The sequence below is a fragment of the Protopterus annectens genome, chromosome 7.part0 (genome assembly GCF_019279795.1).
Source record: "Protopterus annectens isolate FY-2018-M chromosome 7.part0, PAN1.0, whole genome shotgun sequence".
Taxonomy (NCBI): domain Eukaryota; kingdom Metazoa; phylum Chordata; order Ceratodontiformes; family Protopteridae; genus Protopterus; species Protopterus annectens.
The window spans coordinates 316,765,840-316,787,869 of record NC_056739.1 but is presented as its reverse complement, the minus strand read 5'-3'; the positions used below and the strand labels follow the sequence as shown (position 1 = coordinate 316,787,869).

General features: G+C 41.4%; 1 protein-coding gene across 1 annotated transcript in view; it reads right to left on the bottom strand.

The window, feature by feature from the left end:
• MAPKAPK2 (MAPK activated protein kinase 2) overlaps positions 1–22,030 on the bottom strand; it is a 630,583-nt gene that overhangs the window by 562,589 nt on the left and 45,964 nt on the right. The window lies entirely within an intron of this gene.

Below are 22,030 nucleotides of genomic sequence, written 5' to 3'. Positions count from 1 at the left end.
ATAAATGGGGGCAAAAGAGGCCCCCATTGCTGTTCCTCTGATCTGCAGAAAGCATTCATCATTATAGAAAAAGACATTTTTAGTCAACACATGCTCAGTTAAGTTCAATAGTAAAGTGTTGAATCCTGGTTGATACATGTTTGATCGATAGAGCCAGAATTCAATAGCATCTAGTCCGGCCCAATGTGGAATATTGGTATATAAGGAGCATACATCTAACGTACAAAGTATCCAATCTGAATCTAACTGCATGTCATTGACAATGCCCAGGAATTCGGTGGTGTCCTGTATTCTTGACCTCACTAATCTTAGTAAAGGTTTCAAATGCATAGTTAGAAAATCAGATAATGGCTCAGTTAATGAACCCATACCTGATACGATGGGCCTCCCCGGTGGATGCAAAAGATCTTTGTGTATTTTTGGTAGAAAATAGATATATGGTTTAATGGGGTCAGAGATTGTTAAATGGTTTAATGTTTTCATCGATATAATATCATTATCATAAGCAAAATGTAAGAAGTCATCTATTTCTTTTTTAAATACAGGAGTAGGGTCCAGTGGCATTTTTGTATAATATCGCACATCATCCAATTGTTTATGTGCTTCCATATCATACTGAATCCAATCTAACACCACCACTGCCCCTCCCTTGTCTGCATTGATAATGACCAGATCCTTGTTCCTTACTAGTTCTTCCAAACAAGACCTTTCAGCATCAGTGATATTATTAGCCATTGATGAACAGTGATTGTACTGAAAATGTAATTCATGAAGTACACTGTGTAAAAATAAATTCACAGTTGGATGCATGGGTGGTGTAAACAATGAAGTATGATATTTAAATGACTCTGTCTGTGGCTGTTCAACATCTTTTGTATCCTGAAAAAATAATTTCAGATTAATTAGTCTACAAAATGAGAATAGATCTTGTGTGAAATTGTCCTCAGACACAAAAAAGCCGGGAATGAAAGATAATCCTTTATTTAACAATGAAATTTGGCCATCTGTGAGTACAGTGTTTGAAATATTATATACATTATTTATTTGTTGGTCAGTATTTCCATCATGGCTTATATGGAAGAAATTATGATATATGATGACACTCATAATTGGTTTTTACCTGACATTGACATCTGGCGAAGATATTTGGATGATTGCTGGATGGTATGGAGATCAGATGTTTCATCTCTTCAAGAATTTATGGATTATTTGAATGATAATAAGTGGGGAATACAATTTACCATTACACATGATCAAAAATCTATAACATTTTTGGATGTTTCGATCACAAGAAATATGGATAATACTTTAAAAACGGAAGTATTCAGAAAATTCCCCCAATACAACACTATACTCCATGCCTCCAGCTTTCATCCAAAACATATCGCCAGAAATATTCCAAAGTCTCAATTTATTAGAATCAGACGCAATTGTTCTGACAATATTAGTTTTGAACACCATGCTCAGGATTTGTGTAATAGATTTCAGGATAGGGGTTACAAATCAGGATATGTTACAATGGCACATAGGCATGCCTCAGGCTTACACAGATCAGATCTTTTGAAATACAAAAAGAAACCAATCAAGACTAACACAGTGCGATTTACAACCACATATGGAAGGAACACTAAGAACTTTACTCAAATTATAAGGGACAATTGGAATATACTAGATGCAGATGCTAGAATTAAGGCAATTATTCCTAATAAATGTTCATTTTCCTTTCGCAAAGGAAAGAACTTGGCAGGGTACTTTAATCATTACAAGCATCATTTTGAATCCTCCTTAACACAGGCTTATCAAACAACTATCTTGGGGGACAAACTTATTGGTTCTTTTCCTTGTGGTCATTGTGTGAATTGTAAACACATGATAAAAACCAAAGAATTCACAAGCAGAAACAGTAGCAAAGTCTTTGATATTCAATTCTTTGCCAATTGTAATACTGATTGGGCCATCTATATGGCAAGCTGTACCTGTCACTCATTTTATGTTGGGCAAACCTCTCGATCAGTTAAACTAAGGGTGTCCGAACATTTGAGTGACATTAGATGTAAAAAATCATCCAACGCATTATACAAACACACACTTGTACATAATAAGGCTAAATTTCATTTCACAGTTATTGATAAAATTATTGGTGATAGAACCAATAAAAGTGGCTGGCATAGAAAACTTGATATCAAAGAAAAGAAATGGATTACCAAACTTGGTGCACTATTTAGTCCAGGTTTGAATGAATATCTATAAATACATCTGGTCTAACATATTATATTATATTACATACATCATATATCTAATACATTCAATTTTGATATGATATTTTGATATGTAACATTTGATTGACATATACTTAATATCTGTGTATTTGATTTCGTATGTATGTTTGTATCACTGATTAATATTAATGAGCTTGGTAATTTATATTGAACCAATCAGCTTTTTCTGATGTGTATTTAAAAGAACTGCATAATGGACTCTACATCTATACACTGAAGAAGGCCATATTGAATTTGGGCCGAAACCGGTATGTTTATGAGTTTTCATGCATTTCTGGTAGCTTATTAATAAACTACCATATTGAATTGTCCACCAGTTGCTGGCTTATTTCTTTCATAGTTAAATATTGAACCAAAATATTTAGAAGCAAAAATATACAGATGCTTAATAGTGTGTTGGTTAAATTTAGCACAAAACTGACAGCAAGGCACATTGTGATCAGGGCCTAGGCAAGGAATACAGTACAAATTAAAATCCTTATGAGGTATTTGCTTCCCACAAGTAATGCAATAAAATTTTTACTGACATCGGTAAGGAGCAAGAAAAAAAGTTTCCCCAATGGGGTACTTAGCTTTAGTTTAAAGACTTCGGTTCTGAAACTCGAAAATGAAAATTTCAGGAGTCGGCCGACCGGCACTTGCGAACTGCTTCGGCTTCGGGCACCGCGCGGCAAGAAAGACTGATTAAAATGGCACTGGCTGCATGTTTTATACCCCTGATGACCTGACGTCATGGAAGAGGAGACAGCAACCAATGCAGGATCCCAGACTTTGTTATTCAGGCCAACTGAGGGCAACCTGCCAGCAGATTACCCAAATGTAATGAGTGCAACAGTGAAACACGAAGAACATCCAGGACTGCAACAGTGAAGATCTACATTTATGGTAAGTGTACACAACTGTACTATGTTCTTTGTGTTTCACTGTTGCAGTCATTGCATTTGGGTAGACAGTTGGGAGGATGGATTTATACAGCATTAGGTCCAGCTATAAGGCCCTGCAAAACAGCAGTGGCAAAGCCAGCTCTGGATTTAGAGAAAATTGGTAAGTGATCATGCTTGGTGAAAGTATGAACTGAACTCCAGGTAGCAGCTTCTAGAATATCCCTGGTAGGAACACCTCTGAGAAAGGCTGCAGAAGTAGATGCAGCCCTGGTGGAATGAGATCTGATCCCCTGGGGGATAGGATTCCCACGGTGCGTATAGCAGAAATTAATGTAATGGCTTATCCATTTAGAAATGGTTTGTTTTGAAATAGCCTTCCCTTCTGCCCCTGCAGCAAATGCTACCAGAACTTGTTCAGATTTTCTTCGAGATTCAGTTCTGTCCACGTAGAATCTAAAGTTGTCTGTGTACATCCAATGAATGCAGAATCTGCTCCCCCTTGTTCTGTGGATTGGGAAAGAAAGTTGGCAAATGAATGGACTGATTAAGAGCCATACTGAATACCACCTTGGGCATGAAGGATGGATTGGTCCCAAGTGACACCCTGTCCACATGAAAGATGATGAAAGGATCCACTGCTATAAGGGCCTGTAATTCAGATATCCTTCTAGCTGTAGTGATTGCTAAAAGGAAGGCTGTTTTCCAAGAAAGAAATTTTAAGTCTGCAGTAGCAGCTGGCTCGAAAGGAGGTAGAGTGAGTTTCTCCAATACAAAGTTAAGGTCCCAGACAGAGGTTGGGGCTCTCCTGGGTGGTCTCAAGTTTTTGGCCCCTCTGAGGTACTGCTTGAGCAGAGGATGAGAGAAAAGGGGAGGTTCTGTGTTGTAATGAGCTGAAAATGGCTGAGGCATGGATTTTAATGGAGGAAAAAGATAGGCCCTTGTAAAGTATCTCAGTTATGTATTGCAAAATCTGAGGTAAATTGGGCGCTGCTGTGCTCATCCCTTGAGATAGAACCTTTTCCATTTGTCAGCATAAGATTTGAGTACTAGGTCTTCTCTCCTCCAAAATGACATCCATCACAGGTTTGTTGAGAGGTGCTACGGGGGAATTTAAGTGATTAGCCAAGCTGCAAGATTCAATGTTGGGAGCTGAGGGTGCAGGATTTGGTTCTCCTGCTGAGACAGTAAGGAAGGTGTCTGAGGCAGTGCCATGGAGAAATTTGTGACACACTGTGCAGGAGTGGGTACCAGTGTTGGCGTGGCCAGTCTGGAGCAATCAAAATCATTTTTGGTTTGTTCTGTTTGACTTTTAGCAGAACTTTGGAGAGCAAAGGCAGACGGGGAAAGGCATAGACTGATAGGTTTTTCCAGCTGAAGGACAGAGCATCCAACTTCCAGCTGAAGGACAGAGCATCCAACTTCCAGCTGAAGGACAGAGCATCCACCTTCCAGGCTTTTTTGTGAGGAGTTCTTGTGCAAAATTTGTCCAACTGGTAGTTCTGGGGTGAGGCATAAAGATCTAGGTTTGGGCTCCCCCACTTGTTTGTCAACATATTGAAAATCCGTGGTTCCAGTTTCCATTCGTGTGGGTCCATGAGATTTCGGCTTAGTTCATCTGCTAGAATATTCAGCCTTCCTGGCAGGAATTGAGCTTGTAGTTGTACTTGGTAGCTCAAGGCCGTGTTTCACAATGCCATGGCTAGTCTGCAGAGGGGGTAGGAATGTGTACCCCCCCCCGCTTGTTTATGTACCACATAACTATAGTGTTGTCTGTCTTTACCATTAGTTGTCCTGGATGAAGGTAGTTCTAAGGCTGTCAGAGCATTCTGTACAGCTAGCATTTTTTTGATTGATATGCAGGTGCATTTGATTTGGGCTCCATTAGCCATGAATGCACTTCCCTGCCAGATGAGCCCCCCCATGCATAGTCTGATGCATTTGTAGTTAGGGTTTGGGCGGCAGGGGGTGGTGTGAATGGCAGTCCCTTGTTTTGGTGGCAAGCCTCTGCCCACCATAGGAACTCAGGAGTAGGCAAGGAATGATCGGAATCATTGTTTCCAGGCTGTGACAATGTTGACTCCATAAAGTTTTTAAGTACCACTAAAGTTTCCTCATATGCAGTCTTGCACATGGAATTAGAAGAATTCAGGAGGTCATGAACCCAAAGGCTTGCAGTATTTGGCAGATAGCAGGATTTTTGTGGCCACCTGTTTGAAGTAAATGAATTTACTTTTCTGACATGAGGAAAGCCATCTGGGCAGTTGAATTCAAGCTTGCACCCAGGAATGTAATTTTTTGAGAGGGTACCAGTTGTGATTTCTTTTCGTTTATGGTGTACCTTAGGCAAGTTAGAACCCTTTTTACAAACGCCAGATGTTTTAAAAGTATGGCCTGGTTTTCTGCCCGAATTAGACAATCGTCCAGGTACGGCTAAATCTGAATATTTCTTTGCCTGCAAAATGCAATTTATGGAGCTAGACACTTTGTGAATACCCTGGGTGCAGTAGACAAACCAAAGGGCAGTGCAGAGAACTGATAATGCAAGTAGCCTGCTTTGAAGTGTAGGTATCTTCTGCAAAATTCCCCGATTAAAAAGAGGCTTACCTGCATATCTCAATCTAGGAGTTGCCAACCAGGCATCCTTGCCTAGCATAGGAAGTAACTAGTGAAGAGTCAACATCTTAAATTTTGGAATGTCCAGAAAGGTGTTAGACAGGTCCAGAATTGGATGCCATGATTTGTCTTTTCTGGGTACCAAGAAAAGTCTGGAATAGAAACCTTGTCCCTCTTCCTCTTCTGATACTGGTTGAATAGCCCCCATGTTAAAGAGGGAAAATACTTGTTTCTGAGCCCCTGACCACTGATTTGGGGACAGGTCTGACCAACCGTTTGGAGTTGGCAACCTGTGGAAATGAAAACTGTATCCCTGGGACACATTTGTCCTGGGTTATAAGCTGTCAGTTATTTGCATGAAGAGCAACGTTTCCCCCCAAAGGGGCAGCCGAGAGGTAAGTGCTTGGTAATTTTAAAGGAAAGGGTGGTGTCTTGTTATTTCCAGATTTGGAAGTGGAAGGACCCCCATTGTTTAGTTCCGAGAGTCCCTTGGGACTGAAACCTGGTGCTTTTGGTGTGGCTGGGTTTGGCTTGAGTGGATCTGGAAGGAGCTGGAAAGGACCAGTTCTTAGTAGGCCAATGCCTATTAAAATCCTGGAGGTTGCACTTGTAAGAAATCTAACAGTTTGCATAGATTTAGCTTTATCTTCAATCTTTTTTAGAACTTCTTCAGCCTTATTGCCAAACAGACGGTCTTAATGGAAAGGAGCATCCAACAATTTTGCTTTAACATGATCAGGCAGAGATTGCTCCTTAAGCCAAGCACGCCTTCCAAGCACAGACCCAGTAACAGCAGTCCTGCAAGAGGCCTCTAAAGAATCAAAACCACATTGCAAACTATGTTTTCCAACTTGTTCAGCTGAATGCAATAAATCCTTTAAATCTTTATTTTCCACAGTCAGAAATAAACATCATTTTCTGTTTAAGCAGACCCATGACATGCGGTTGAGATTTTAGCATATGTAATTGACAGTTTAAAGCCTCAATTGCCAAGGTTGCAGAAGTATAAACCTTTTTACCGCATCTATACAGCATCCTGGATTCTCTATCAGAAGGGGTAGGATTTTTAGCAGTAGAAGCCTTAATGCCCTTGGGCCCCTGAGAAATGGTTTCTGGGTCCGCAACAGGATTTTTGAAAAGGAATTTGTGGGACTCAGGAACTCTGTAGTATCTGTCTGGTTTACTAATAGCCGGAGGGCAGGGAATCCGGGGCCATACTGGATTCCGAAAACACATCATCAACAATGTCTAGTACAGGAGGCATAGCCAAAGGCCTATGTTGAGGTAGAAGAAGGAAATCCCTAAGCCTCTTTTTGGATTCAGAAAATTCCTGACTTTCCCAGTGGAAATGCTCCCTTAAGGTATGTAAAGTTTACCCAAAAGAAAAGTCCTCAGGGGGGTAAGCAGAGGGAATGGAATCCTCTGCATCAGAATCCTCATAAGTAAGTATGGACAAATCTAGGTCATTAAGAGTCATAAGAAAGAGTCCTGTTCAGAAGAGTCATAGTCAAGCTCAGCCCTAGGCCTCTCAGAAGGGGGGGGGGGGGTTGACTACCCCTGATTAGAGTAATTAAATCTTCAGCCATTTTGATCATTTGTTTTTTAGGCATAAGGGCTTGAACATGGGGCCTGGGCGTCATTTTGTTTAGACATAGATCGAGATTTAGGCCTTAGTATTGAAGGTGGAGACGGTTTAATATGAAAGTCTGTAGGCCTGAATACACCCTCAAAAGCCGGTGCCTGCACAGCGGCTCCGGACCCATCCGAGGTAGAGACATCCGCAGGTTCCATAGGTGAAGCATCTCGTGGCATTCCGGACTCCGAATGGGTCTCAGTAAAGGCCTGCGAATCAGAAGTAGCAGGTATCAGGGGCTGTGAAAGCACCTCACCGAGTACCGGTGAACTGGTGACTGGCTTAAGAGAAGCATCGTCGGCAGGTTTGGACCTCAACGGCCTGTCTCTGTCTTTTTCTTTGTATGTTTTTGGTATTCCAGTAGTCGGATGGCTAACCGACGTCATTTCTGGATAATTAAACTGAAAACCGAAATATTTAGAAGCAAAAATGTACCAACGACGGATAGTGCACTGATTAAATAAAGCACAAAACCGACAGCAAGGTACGTCGTGGTCAGGGCCTACGCAAGGAATACAGTACAAATGAAAACCTTTATGAGGTATTTGCTTCCCACAAGTAATGCAATTATTAACTTTTACTGACATCGGTAAGGAGCAAGAAAAAAAAAAAAAAAGTTTCCCCAACGGGGTACTTAGCTTTTAGTTGAAGACTTCGGTTCTGAAACTCGAAAATGAAAATTTCAGGAGTCGGCTGACTGGCACTTGCGAACTGCTTCTGCTTTGGGCACCGCATGGCAAGAAAGATTGATGTAATAGCGTCGGCTGCATGTTTTATACCCCTGACGACCTGATGTAATGGAAAAAGGGACAGCAACTGACGTAGGACCCAAGACTTTGTTAATCAGGCCGACTGAGGGCAACCTGCCAGAAGATTACCCAAATGTAATGACTGCAACAGTGAAACACGAAGAACATCAGTGTGTGCAAAATTATCTTGTCCAAGTTTCAGTTACTGTGGGTAAGATTAGCACTAGAAGGTAGTGGAATAAGATTAAGTTGGTGACCTCCATAAAAGAAGTACAGTTGTGTACCTACCATAAATGTAGATGTTCGAGTGTATACCCTGCTGCAGTCATCACACTTGGGTTATCCTGCCGTCAGGCGGTCCCGCAGTTGGCCCGAATTCCAAAGTCTTGGTCCGGCGTCGGTTGCTGTCGCTTCTTCCCCGACGTCAGTGCGCCAGGGGTATAGGAGAGGCATCCAACGCCATTTTCTTCAGTTTTTCTTGCCCCAGATGTCAGGTCCCCCCCCCCCCCAAATGGTGGTCAGTAGCATAAACAAAAAAATCCCTCCAGCTATAAGCAAATACACCACAAAGGTTGTAACAGATTTTAAGGTATAGAAAGGTCTTAGTTAGGTCAGAGGGGATGGAGGGTAACCTGGACTGCAGCAGGGTATACACTCGAACATCTACATTTATGGTAGGTACAAAACTGTACTATGTTCATCGTGTTACCCTGCTGCAGTCATCACACTTGGGTAGAATCCCAAAGCTAAGGATGGGAGGTGGAGTCAAACAGGGTTAGAGGAGGCTAGAAGGCCCTGCAAAACTGCAGTGGCGAAGCCAGCTCTAGTCTTAGAGTAAAGTGGTAAGTGGTAATGTTTGGTGAAAGTGTGTACTGAACTCCAAGTTGCAGCTTTCAGAATATCCTTGGTTGGCACCGTCCTGAGGAAGGTTGTAGATGTAGCTGCTGCCCTGGTAGAGTGGGGCCTTATGCTAGCAGGAACTGGTTTTCCATGGTGGGTGTAGCAAAAACGTATGCAATGTCCTATCCACTTGGAAATGGTCCGTTTTGAGATAGCCTTTCCTTGTGATGCTGTAGCATAGGATACAAAAAGCTGGTCAGATTTTCTGAAAACCTTAGTTTTATCCAAGTAGTAATGTAGCTGCCTGTGAATGTCCAAGGAATGTAGGAGTCTTTCTCCTTTGTTCTGTGGATTTGGAAAGAAGGTGGGTAAATGGATGGTTTGATTTCGAGCCACACTGGATACCACCTTAGGCATAAAGGAGGGGTTAGTTCGTAGAGAAACTCTGTCTCGATGAAAAATGAGGAAAGGCTCTACTGCCATTAGTGCCTGAAGCTCTGAAACTCTTCTCGCTGAAGTAATTGCTAGCAGCAGGGCAGTCTTCCATGATATAAACTTTAAGTCAGCTGAGAAAGCTGGCTCAAAAGGAGGTAGCGTAAGTTTTTCCAGAACAAAGCTGAGGTCCCAAGTAGGTGTTGGTGCTCTCCTGGGAGGCCTAATGTTTTTGGCCCCTCTGAGAAACTGCCTTAGGAGTGGATGTGAAAATAAGGGAGGATCTGTGTTGTAGTGAGCTGAAATAGCTGAGGCTTGGATCTTAATAGATGAAAAAGAAAGCCCTTTGTGTAACATCTCAGTTAAATATTGCAGAATCTGAGGTATGTCAGGCTGAAGGGTATTTTGGCCTTTAGCTTGGTTCCAGGCGCAAAACCTTTTCCATTTGTCGGAGTAGGCTTTCCTGGTGCTGGGCCTCCTGGCCTCCAGAATAACATCCATAACAACTTGTGAGAGAGGAGCTGGCTGGTTGCTTAGGTGATTTGCCATGCAGCCAAGTTTAAGGTTTTGAGCTGGCTGTGTAGAATCTGATTGTCTTGCTGTGTGAGCAGATGGGTAATTTGTGGTAGAATCCATGGTGGGCCCTGGGCTATATTCCTTAATAGTGGATACCAGTGCTGGCATGGCCAGTCTGGGGCAATGAGTATCATTCGGGGTCTCTCCATCCTGACTTTCAGCAGCACCTTTGTGAAAAGGGGTAATGGAGGAAAGGCATATACTGTCAGCATTTTCCAACTGAATGAGAGTGCGTCCACTTTCCAAGCTTGATGGTGAAAAGTCCTTGTGCAAAATTTTGTTAGTTGATAGAACTGTTTGCCAGCCCCCAAAACTATGTCTGGGAGCCCCCATTTTTGGGTTATCAGTGCAAATACGTGTGGATCCAGTTTCCACTTGTGGGGATCCATGATGTTTCTGCTTAGGTCGTCTGCCAATGTGTTCTTTTTTCCTGGCAGGAATTGAGCTTGTAATTGAACTTGGTAAGCCAGTGCTGTGTTCCACAAGGTCATTGCTTGCCTGCATAGAGTGTAGGAGTGTGTACCCCCTTGCTTGTTTATGTACCACATTACTGTGGTGTTGTCTGTCCTTATGATAAGCTGTCCTGGATGTAAGAGGTCCTTGAAGGCTGTCAGAGCATTTTGTACAGTTAGCATTTATTTTTGATTGGTGTGCAGATTCCTTTGATCTGCAGTCCATATGCCCTGAATGCACCGTCCTAACATGTGTGCCCCCCAGGCATAGTCTGGATGCATCTGTTGTTATAGTTTGCCTGGCTGGGGGTAAGGTGAAAGGCTGACCCTTGTTGAGGTGACATGCCTGTGACCACCATAGAAACTCCTGTTGAAGGCAGGGAATGAGAGGTATCATTGTTTCCAAGCTGTGGCGAGTCCATACACATTTTAGGTACCATTGTAATTTCCTCATATGCAGTTTTGCAAATGGTATTAGTAGTATGCAAGATGCCATGAAGCCCAAGGCCTGCAGAATTTTTCTTGCAGGGAGTTGGGTCTTTGTTACCATTGTTCTGAAGTATTGAGTTAATTGTAGTTGTTTGTCTGGCATCAGATAAGCCATCTGGGCCGTTGTATTCAAGCTGGCACCCAGGAATGTCAAATTTTGTGAGGGCCCTAGTTTTGATTTCTTTTTGTTTACTGTGTACCCTAGGCAACTTAAAAGATGTTTTACAAAAGCCAGGTGTTGTAAGAGAATGTCCTTGCTTTCTGCTTGGATGAGGCAGTCGTCCAGGTATGCGTATATTTGAATTCCTCTTTGTCTGCAGTATGCAATTACTGGTGCCAGGCATTTTGTGAAGACCCTGGGTGCAGTATATAAGCCAAAGGGCAGTGCAGAGAATTGGTAATGGGTTGAACCTGCAATGAAATGGAGGTATCTTCTGCAATTTTGTCTGATAGGGACATGCAGGTATGCCTCCTTGAGGTCCAACGTTACTAGCCAAGCTTTCTTGCCCAACATGGGAGGAAGCTGCTGTAGTGTTAGCATCTTGAATTTGGGTACTTGCAAGAAGGTGTTTAAAACTGAAAGGTCCAGAATGGGCCTCCAATCATTGTCCTTTCTGGGGACTAGAAAGAGCCTCGAATAAAATCATTGGCCTTGCTCCTGTGTAGGTACCAGTTGAATGGCTCTCATGTCCATGAGAGCTGTAATTTGTTTTTGTGCCTCTGCCCATTGATTTTGTGTCAGGTTTGGCATTCCTTTTATCCTTGGCAAGGTGTGGAAATGGAATCTGTATCCTTGTGAGATAATGTCTAGGACCCATTTGTCCTTTGTGACTATGCACCAGTTGTCTGCAAAAAGTGCTAATTTTCCTCCCAAGGGAGCTGCCAAGAGAATTTTAAGTTATTGTGTTTGCCTTCTAGTAGTTTGGGACCTGTCTTCTCCTCCCGTCTGTGTTGCAGTGCCCCATTGGCGAGGTTTGTAAGGGATTTGTGCTTGTCCTCTGCCCCTTGGGCGCCTCCCCACTGTGGTCGGTCAGAAGCTGGAAAGGACCAATTTTTTGTTGGCCAATTTCTGCTGAAGCGTGGGGGCTGTACTTGTAAAAAATCTTTGACCGTCTGCATATATTTTGCCTTATCCTCCATTTTCTTTAAAACCTCCTCTGCTTTAACCCCATATAAGACATCCTGCTGTAAGGGTGCATCTAGTAACTTTGCTTTAACATGATCAGGCAGAGATTGTTCCTTTAACCAAGCATGCCTACGTATAACAGATCCAGTAACAGCTGCTCTAGAGGAAGCTTCCAAGGCATCAAAACCACACTGTAAAGTATGTTTGCCCACCTCTTCAGCTGCATGCAACAGATCCTGCATTTCCTTGAATTCAGACTGTTGATGGTGCGTGCCCATCTTTTGTTTTATTTGTGACATTAGGAATTGCTGGTATTTAAGCATGTGAAAATGACAATTTAGTGTTCTCATAGCTAGAGTAGCTGAGGTGTAAACCTTCTTCCCCCACCAATCTAGTGCTCTGGAGTCCCTTTCAGAGGGTACAGGATTTTTAGCCATAGAAGCCTTAGCCCCTTTGGGACCCTGAGAGATTGTCTCTGGATCAACAACAGGGCTTTTGTATAGGAATTTGTGCGAGTCAGGCACTCTATAGTATCTATCTGGTTTGGCTGGAGCAGGAGGCAGAGAATCTGGATTTAGACTAGATTCTAAGAAAACATCATCCACAATGTCTAAAACTGGGGGGATAGCAAGTGGTGGGGGAGTAAAAGAAACTCTGAACCTTTTCTTTGAGTCGGAGTAGTCCTCACCTTCCCAGTGGAAATGTTCCCTTATGGTATGTAAGGTTTCCCCAAAGGAATAATCTTCAGGGGGAGAAGCTGAGGGAATGGAAGAATCTTCATAAGGGAGACAGGACAGACACTTGATCAGAGGAGGCATAATCCTTCTATTGTCTAGGCCTTTTGTCAAGGGGGGGGGGGTTGGGAACCCCTGATCAAAGAAATCAAATCTTCAGCCATTTTAAGCATCTGTTTCTTAGGCATAGAGCCTTGGACCTGGAGACTGAAGTGTAATCTTTTTTGGTTTTAGAGGAGTCTTAAGCTTAGCATAAGATTTTATGGTGAGAGTAGGTCGGTCTGAAGACACCTTCAGAAACCGAAGGTGTTTCTACAGCACCAGCTTCTCCTTCTGCAATGTCGTCGCTAGGGCCTAAAGAAAATGGCTGCATCGGGCTAGAACTCTCTGCGGAGAATCCGAAGTGGTCTGGGGATCCAATTCAGCGGTAGCCAGGGGCTGCGTAGGCACCTCACTGAAAACTGGAGAACCGGCGACCGGCCCAGCCAAGGCCTCAGAGTCTGGCTTGAATCTAGGCTGCCTTTCTTTACCTTTGGCGTTTTTTATGCATGCCGGTAGTCAGTTGCTCCGACGGCATAGTGTAATTAAATTTCCTACCGAAGTAGTGTCGTGCAAAATCAAAGCGTCGCTTTATAGTTCGCTTATTGAACCTAGCACAAAACCGACAACCAGTGACGTCGTGGTCTGGGCCTAGGCAAGGTATACAAAAAGAATGAAAGTCCTTATGAGGTATTTGCTTCCCACAAGAAATGCAATTGTTAACTTTTTCTGACATCGGACTGAGGCAAGAAAAGGTTCCCAAACAGGGTACTTAGCTTTGAAGACTTCGGACTGAAACTAGATTCGAAAATCTCAGGTGTCTGCCGACCGGCACTTGCGAACTGCTTCTGCTTTGGGCTCTGCGCGGCAAGAAAGACTGAAGAAAATGGTGTCGGATGCCTCTCATATACCCCTGCCGCAAGGACGTCAGGGAAGAAGCGACAGCAACAGACGCTGGACCAAGACTTTGGAATTCGAGCCGACTACGAGACCGCCTGACAGCAGCATAACCCAAGTGTGATGACTGCAGCAGGGTAACACGATGAACATCAGTGGTTATTACTCTACTCAGCAGCTGCTCATTGTAAAAGCTTATGTTGGTGACAGGTATCTACTATAACATCTGGCAGCTATGTGCATTCGCCATACACTCATGTACCAAATTACACTCATTACTCACCAGTAGTGGTACAGAGCACGAGGCCATCAACTGACCATCCTGCATTAATGGGTGACATTGGGTAGGACTTGCACACCATAATGTCAAATGTCACAGTGCCGACCACGTGAAACATGGAGAAAAGCTTTTTTTTTTTGCTTCAAATCACAGAGAGGTAATATACTAGAACAACTAGACATTCCAGATACACATAGTTACATGCTCATACAAACACACACACAAGGCTCTAACATACAAGGAAGGACCTAGGTTTACAAACTCAACAATGGACACACTGACATTGCACACGTATTTATACTTAGTAATTATTTTTGTTACCATCTAAATTGCCATTGTTTAATAAAAGTCTGATTTGGGGCATTTTGTCTGTAACAACTATTCTTGATAAAAGGGACTTTCTTTTACAGTGCAGTTTTATTACAATCATGAAATTTAAAACATGCCAACTGTTCTTTTATAATATAAAAGATTTAACAGATGCTTTTATTTTTTTTATTACTTTACTGATCTTTTTCTGACAGTGTGGTGCAATAGTAACCAATTTAGGATAGCTCTGCTTTAGACTTTAAATTGATTATATCAGCCTATATGTAAAAAGCAGTGTACACGTGCCAAGAAGACAACTGATGCCTTCATTATGTATGGAGAATAGGGCTGAAGTCAGAATGGTGAACTACACAGAAATCAGAGAGAACATGAAGGCTGGTAAATAGCTGAAAGCTCTCTACTAAGATACTAGCTAGTCAGAAGCTAAAGGGTTTGAGAGTGTCCCACACTAGTTTATCTTATTTGTGTCTGATTACAACTACATGAGTGAAGAACAAAGTGGTCTGGTAATTATTTAAAACTGGAGGACCACCACTAAAACATATACACAAACACACTATTTGTTCCCCTTCTTCAGGATGAGGGCTGTTCAGAAAAGGCCATCATTTTGACAGTCATTTACTCACTGACCCTAAATTTGCAAACACTTGGCTAGGTGTCAGATAGAGGCAGCACAGAGATGCAATGAGTCAGCTTGAATTAGTTTTATGACTGGGCTTCTGAAGAACCTGACAAAGAACTTGTTAGATTTGGTCTACCTGCACATTGCCAAGGCCTCTGACTCACTTCAATTCAGACTACTGCTTGGAAAACTGGAGGGGTTTGGGGTCAGAAGACTTATGAAATTAAGAGACAGTTAAAAGATAAATAGGGTTATGACAAGACCAGACACAATGTCAGGAGTAAGGAAAGTGACATGTGAAATACCCAAGGGATCTGTCCTAGATGAAGTATCCTTCAGGATATCTACCTTGGAACACTGAGGGAAGAATGAACATAAGCACATTTTCTGATGAAAATATAAGGTGGATGATGAGCAAGAATTTAAAAAGACTAACCAAGGGCAGTGGAAGTTAACTGCAGACAACTAGGACTTACTGCACCCGAGCCACAGTAAGTCTGTGATGATGCATCAGCTGAGGTGTGGGGGTGAAAATTATGGTGCAAAGAGTATAAGAAAGACTTGAGAGAAACCAACACCTACCTGCTCTGGACCACTACGAGCAAAGCGAGAGGGAGGTGTCAGGAGAGTGCTGGTATAAGTCTGTAGGACTGATTATAAAAGCAAAGAAATAAGAACTTATTCTTCCAGGCCCTAGTAAGACAACACCCTGAGTACTGTGTGCATTTCTGGAAGCCATACAAGGAAGACAATAGCATCCTGTTGGAAGAAATACAGAAAACAAGTATGGTACGTCAAATGGATGAAAAAGAATATAGCCAGAAACTTAAGAAAACTACAACTCAATGGAAACAAAAAGAAACATGGGTCATTATATGGGTGTACAAATTTACAGCAAGAAGATGTGATCTGAAAGTTGATAGTTGAGGTTAACCGCAGACAAACAGGAGGGGCTTATCCTAAACACACACGAGACATGTTGTGGGTAGAGGACAGGAAGCAGCCTGTACAGATGAACTACTATCTGACCTGAAAAGCACTTTGTGAAGAGAATCATGGAATTAAGGAGTGGATTATTGGAATAGGTATTGGAGAGGGAAATCAGAGAATGCACTTAAAGGGGCAGACAGGTTTACTGTCAGCTTCTGCAATAATTCATCCATTTTCTGATAACCCACTTTTTCCCTTACATCACCACAAACATATCAGAGTCTATCCTAGCATCCAGTTGATGAAAGGCACAGAAACTTGTTCTAGACAAATATTTCTAAACTGTCTACATTTGCTACTCATTTTTGGTATTGTGCTTATAAAATATGTAGATTTCTGACAAATCATTGAACACTGAAGTCACTAAATAAGACATTGGAGTTTTAGACTTCATATCCTTCAGAAAATGCACGCTAATGCAAAATCTGTAATTCTAGCAACATTCCAAGTTTATAAGAGCAATATTTAAAATCTGTCCACATTTTTGGCCTTTGCCCCCCCCCCCTCCATTACTTTTAGCTCTGTCCATATTTACCGTGCTAAGAGGTTGAGAAGGGTATCTGAACAGAGTGCAAGTCTATCACAGAATGCACATGGACACACACAAATACACACAGATGCATGCACGCACTACAAGCACACCTATGGTCAGTGTGGAAGATCACCAATCAACCAACGGAAATGTCTACCATGCACGTATTCCAGGATATCTTAATTATGGCACACCAGTAGCCTGTTCATACCACACAGCATCTTCTTGCGATGTGCCAGACTGTGGTTCTCTGTAACACATACAATGCGTATGACATAGCATATTACTGGCACACTGACATATCATTTAGCACTGCTACAACACACTGCTTTGTTTTCTAGTCCTGGGCACATGAAAGTTTCTGCTAAGGTCTATAGTTTCCTTCGATATCCCAAAGACATGCAGGTAGATTAATAGATGAATATTCTTACTTTTAAGAGTGTGAGTATGCATGTCCAAGTGTGCAGATGGTCTCACATCCAGTCCAGCACTCAATCCTGCCACTGCTTACCAGAACAGGCCCCCGTTCTCCCAATGACCCAAAAGTGGATACACAAAATGTAGGATTCAAAATATATAATTACACTACACAAAATGTACATGTCAATGCATATACAAGTGCACACATCAGTATACAAACACATAAATGTATGCCTATTTGTAATTTCAAATTCTAGGATGATGATTTGCTCATTCTGCACACCTATAAAACTATACAGGAAAAACTTCAGTCTGATCTAAACCGGTTTGGTTCATAGGTTCATAGATTAGTACTAGGCTAACTGCCCTCGTGGGCCATTTTAAGCCTAGCCAATTACCCCCAACTACTTACCTATAAGTCAATGTTATAAAAACATAATCAGTGTTACTTGGTACTCTCTTCCCATCAGCTAGTTCTAAATCTGCTAATAACATGTGGGACAATCTTTCCCAAAGTCTAAAATTACAAATACTTGGGTATCACCCGTGAGCTCTTGAGCTCTCCCTTAAACTTCCACCATGTGCTACTAACATTCACAATGCTTCTGCACAGATGAAGCAAGCATTCAGTATCACAAAACTTCTTACCCTTGACTTGCATACCACTATTGAAAATATAGTTTGCATTGCAAAACAAGAATAAGCATGCCCTACACTTTCATAAGCAAATTCACATGACATTTATACTGCAAAATAGCATTCTTACAATGTGCAGATTACTTTACCTGACATCCTAAACTCACCATTGGTTTGAAAGGAAGGTAAAGTAATTCAGAGCTAGTCTATTAATTTACAGCAAACTCAGTGTGTTCAGCACATCAACAGGATCAGGGCACTAATAAGGCAATAAGCGGAGATGCAGACATCTTGACTTTTAACAAATTACAGATAGTCAAAACTTCCAAAAAAAATAAGCAATTTTTCATGGCACCAAACCTCTCCTTATATATCTCGCCCCTAGAACGGATATGGAAGAAGGGGAACAGGTAATCCCTGTATTAACAACTCTAACCTTTACACTCTACAAAGAGAGCTGCCTCTTATCTTTAATAGTGCTCAAGAAAACAGGACTTGATAAGTCAGCTGGGCCAACAAAAGACATTCAACAACATGCCCTTAGCAAAATGTACTGGACCCACTAATACATTACCTTCTGCAAAAGGAGATCTTTTTGATCTGTACATTAAAAGTTTCTTTATAATGGTTTTGGTCTGATTATTGCCATTAAACTATAACATAACGCAAACATATTAATTACAATTACAGAAATGGTTTATTGAGTGGCCTCTGAAAGACATGCATGAATGGGCGTGCCTTCACTGAAGGTTGGGTGTCGGGCTGGAAACTTGGCACCATACAAAAAAAAAAATCTGCTGCAATCAATCGGACCAAAGTTCTGCTGTGGCGACCCCGAACAGGGAAAAGCCGAAAAGACAAACAATTACAGTTACAGAAATGTTCAACATACACAGTCATTTGTGCAAAACACTAATCACTTGACACCCACCAGAAAACCTTTCATGATTTTATACTTCTATGCACACATATAAATGGGTCTATAGTAAGTCAGCGAAACGGCATTACAGCGAATGCCGTTTCGCCAACACATATTCAACAAAAGCGAAACCCCAGGTCACAGCTTTTTCTCCGGGGGGGGGGTAAACCTACCAAACACAACACCCAACTTAAAACACTGAACACTAAATCTACCAACTCCGAGATTGTAGTACAGTGGGGTAAAGGGCAACGTCACAGCTCAGGCCACACAATTTTATTCCGGGGGGGGGGGGGGGGGAATCGCTGACCTGAGCTTTTGCTGACGTTTTTGTTCTATATGCGTCAGCGAAAGGGCATGACTTAATATAGACCCCATATAAACATATATATATGTGCTCAATTCCATCACTGTACTCACAGAAGGAGAATATTGCAAGACACTACAATTTTGTAAGTTAACATATATTCATTCCCCTTTACTGCACTTAAATTTTCATTCTTCCAAAGATTATATTTAAGAAAGATCCTTTGATATTCAATAACGTGTACCTGTTGTGCTGTACATAACTCACATTCTCCTAGCTCCCTGACAGACTGGATACTAGTCTCTAATCCCTGCAAATACCATAATCCAGAAACACTACCAGACTCCTTGAGTGACCACTCACCTATAAAAGTACTCCGATATACCACCCATCTCCCAAAACCACACTGGATTATCAACTGCGGCAAACTCTCCAACATTAGCCCAGATATTTTTTGTACCCTCCTCTCTAAAGTGGACTGGACCTGCTTAACACAGCTTCCACTAGATGAAGCAGTAGAAACCTTCAACTCAACTTTCTTTAGCATTCCGAGTTCTCTAGCTCCACCCAGAAAAGTTTGTGTAAAAACAAATATTTCTCACTGTCTATCTAAAACAAATATTTCTCCCTGCATATCTAAAACCACCCGTACCCTCGTGAAAACTAGGGACAGAGCTTGGAAAATATGGGTACAAACCAAATGCCCAACTAACTTACAAAAGTACAAAGAACTAAGAAACCAAAACTAAAAAACTCAGAGACAAAAAAGATTTCTATTATAATCCCCCAACTACATTTAAATCTAATCCCAAAAAATTCTGGAATGCATTAAACCACATAATACACCCTGGCACTCCTACATCACCTAATCCCTGTCCTGACAAGTCACCAGAAGAGACTGCCAATATCTACAATACATAATTTATAGAAACAATTTCCAAACTATTTAACCCCAGCCACTCTGACAATAACATTCCCAACCCACTCAACTATCAACTCATTAACCCCCTTCTCACTCAAACCTGTCTCCACCTACTATATCAAAACTCTACTCTCTCAACTCAAACCACGCTCTGTATCTGCAGACAACATCCCTTCATATTTTCTCCATACTGCTGCACACTCCCTTGCTATCCCTTGATCTATACTAATAAATCGCCCAATCACTGAATCAACAGTTCCATCTATCTGGAAAAATATTTTACACTCTTCCTATTCATAAAGAAGGTAACTTCATAGAAATTTCTAACTTCAGACCAATTGCTATCCTCTCCCCTCTCTCTAAAGTCCTAGAAAAAAAGTGTACACAAGCAAGTTATGCACCATCTCTTACAGGAAAACTTGCTCACTCCCACACAGCATGGCTTTCGCCCCAAGCATAGTACCACCACAGCTCTACTATCCTTTCTAAATACCATTACCCAAGCCAAAGACAATCAGAAACTCATATCTTGCCTATTTCTTGACCTCTCAAAAGCTTTCAACACCGTCTCTCACTCTCGGCTACTTAAACTCATTAACCATAACTTCTCCCCAGATACAGTTGCATGGTTCTCTAGCTATCTCTCTGACAGACTGCAGTCAGTGAGATGGGACAGTGTAGTATCTACCCCCCTTCCTGTTAGTACAGGTGTCCCACAAGGATCCATTCTTGGACCACTACTACAATATTTTCCTTTTTTTTTTTTTTTTTAATTCTTTTTATTGATTTTTTAATCATAACATAACAAATCATATCCAACAACATGACTAAAAGATATGTACAAACAGAAATTCCTCTACATACACTAACTATATACAAAGCCCATCTAGGTAGAGCCCCCAAGCAGGAGGTTCGAATGCTGTGTGATTATGTTAGTATACATTCATACACCATTTTCCATGCATCCCTCTGTGATGGATTTAGCCTCATGGAATACCACAAATATTTGTGAGCAGAAAAATGCTTCCCAGCTATCTGTTTGAGTCCTTTCCATGAAAGGGTCGATCTATCTTTCCAATTTAGGGTGATATAGTATTTTATCAGCATAAAGGATGTTATTAGAAAATGAATATTCTTAATGTCTATGCCTACCGGGGTATATGAAGGAGGGCGAATTGCCATGAAAGCGTAGATTTTTCATAACCCATTTTTTCTAATTTGACTCTGAGGGCACACCAAAGTCTGTATGAGCATTTGCAACTCCAAAAGATGTGGATAATATCTGCTTCCATCATAGGGCAAAACTGGCAAAAGGGTGGGACTTCCTTGTACATCTTGTTTAGTAAAGCAGGGGTGTAGTATGCGTTATTTACTATCATAAGTTGGGTATACCTGAACTTTAGCAGAGGAAGAGCTTTAGAAAATTTTTGAGTGGCTTGGGCAATGGACTTAGAGGAAATAGAGGGGTCTTGTTTTATCCAAAAATCAGAATGGATAGCTTCTTTCAAGCATCTAATTGCTGAGATTAATTTATAGGAGTGAGAGACCATTTTCTTTTTACGAGTTAGTAGATTTCATAATACCTTACACATCTCTATTTGGGGATCGGGAATATAGATATTGGGGCTTGATACAAAAGGATATGGAAAGATGGACTCAATTACAACTCCCGGTTCTCTCGAGAGTAGCCATTATCAAAATGAATATTCTTCCAAGACTACTGTATGTTCTAAATGCTACCAACACCCTGATTCATAATAAAGTCTTTAATAATATACACTCATCTCTCTCAAAGTTTATATGGTACCCAAGACCCATCAGGATAAGCTATAAAAAAATTGTCTACCCTAAAGATAAGGGTGGTCTAAGCCTTCCAGGTTTTAGACTAATGTATGAAATAAATAGAAGCAGTAGAATAATTAATGTTGCAACTTTCAGAGAGGAACTGAATGCTTGGTGTCCATCTTGGGTCAAACTCTATCACAATTATATTAAAACTCTTTCCATTAATCCCATGGCCCTACCATTCTTAGACATATCTGCCAAAAGAAAGTGCAAAATTCAAAATTACCTATGGTCCCAAATCAAATGTACACAAAACTTGTTTAAATCTCTAGATCTACATTTTGCTTTTCACCTTCTCCAACCTTTACACCTTAATCCTAACATTAAACTAAACGAGAATTTGGTTAATTTGAATACGTTCCAACTGATCAAAAGTAAAACGGTTCTGGACTTCTTCTCATGCAGGATGGAACATATTTCTTCCATCAGAAACAAGTTTAAGCTTTCGATCAAGTACACCATCATGATTAGACAACTAATGGAC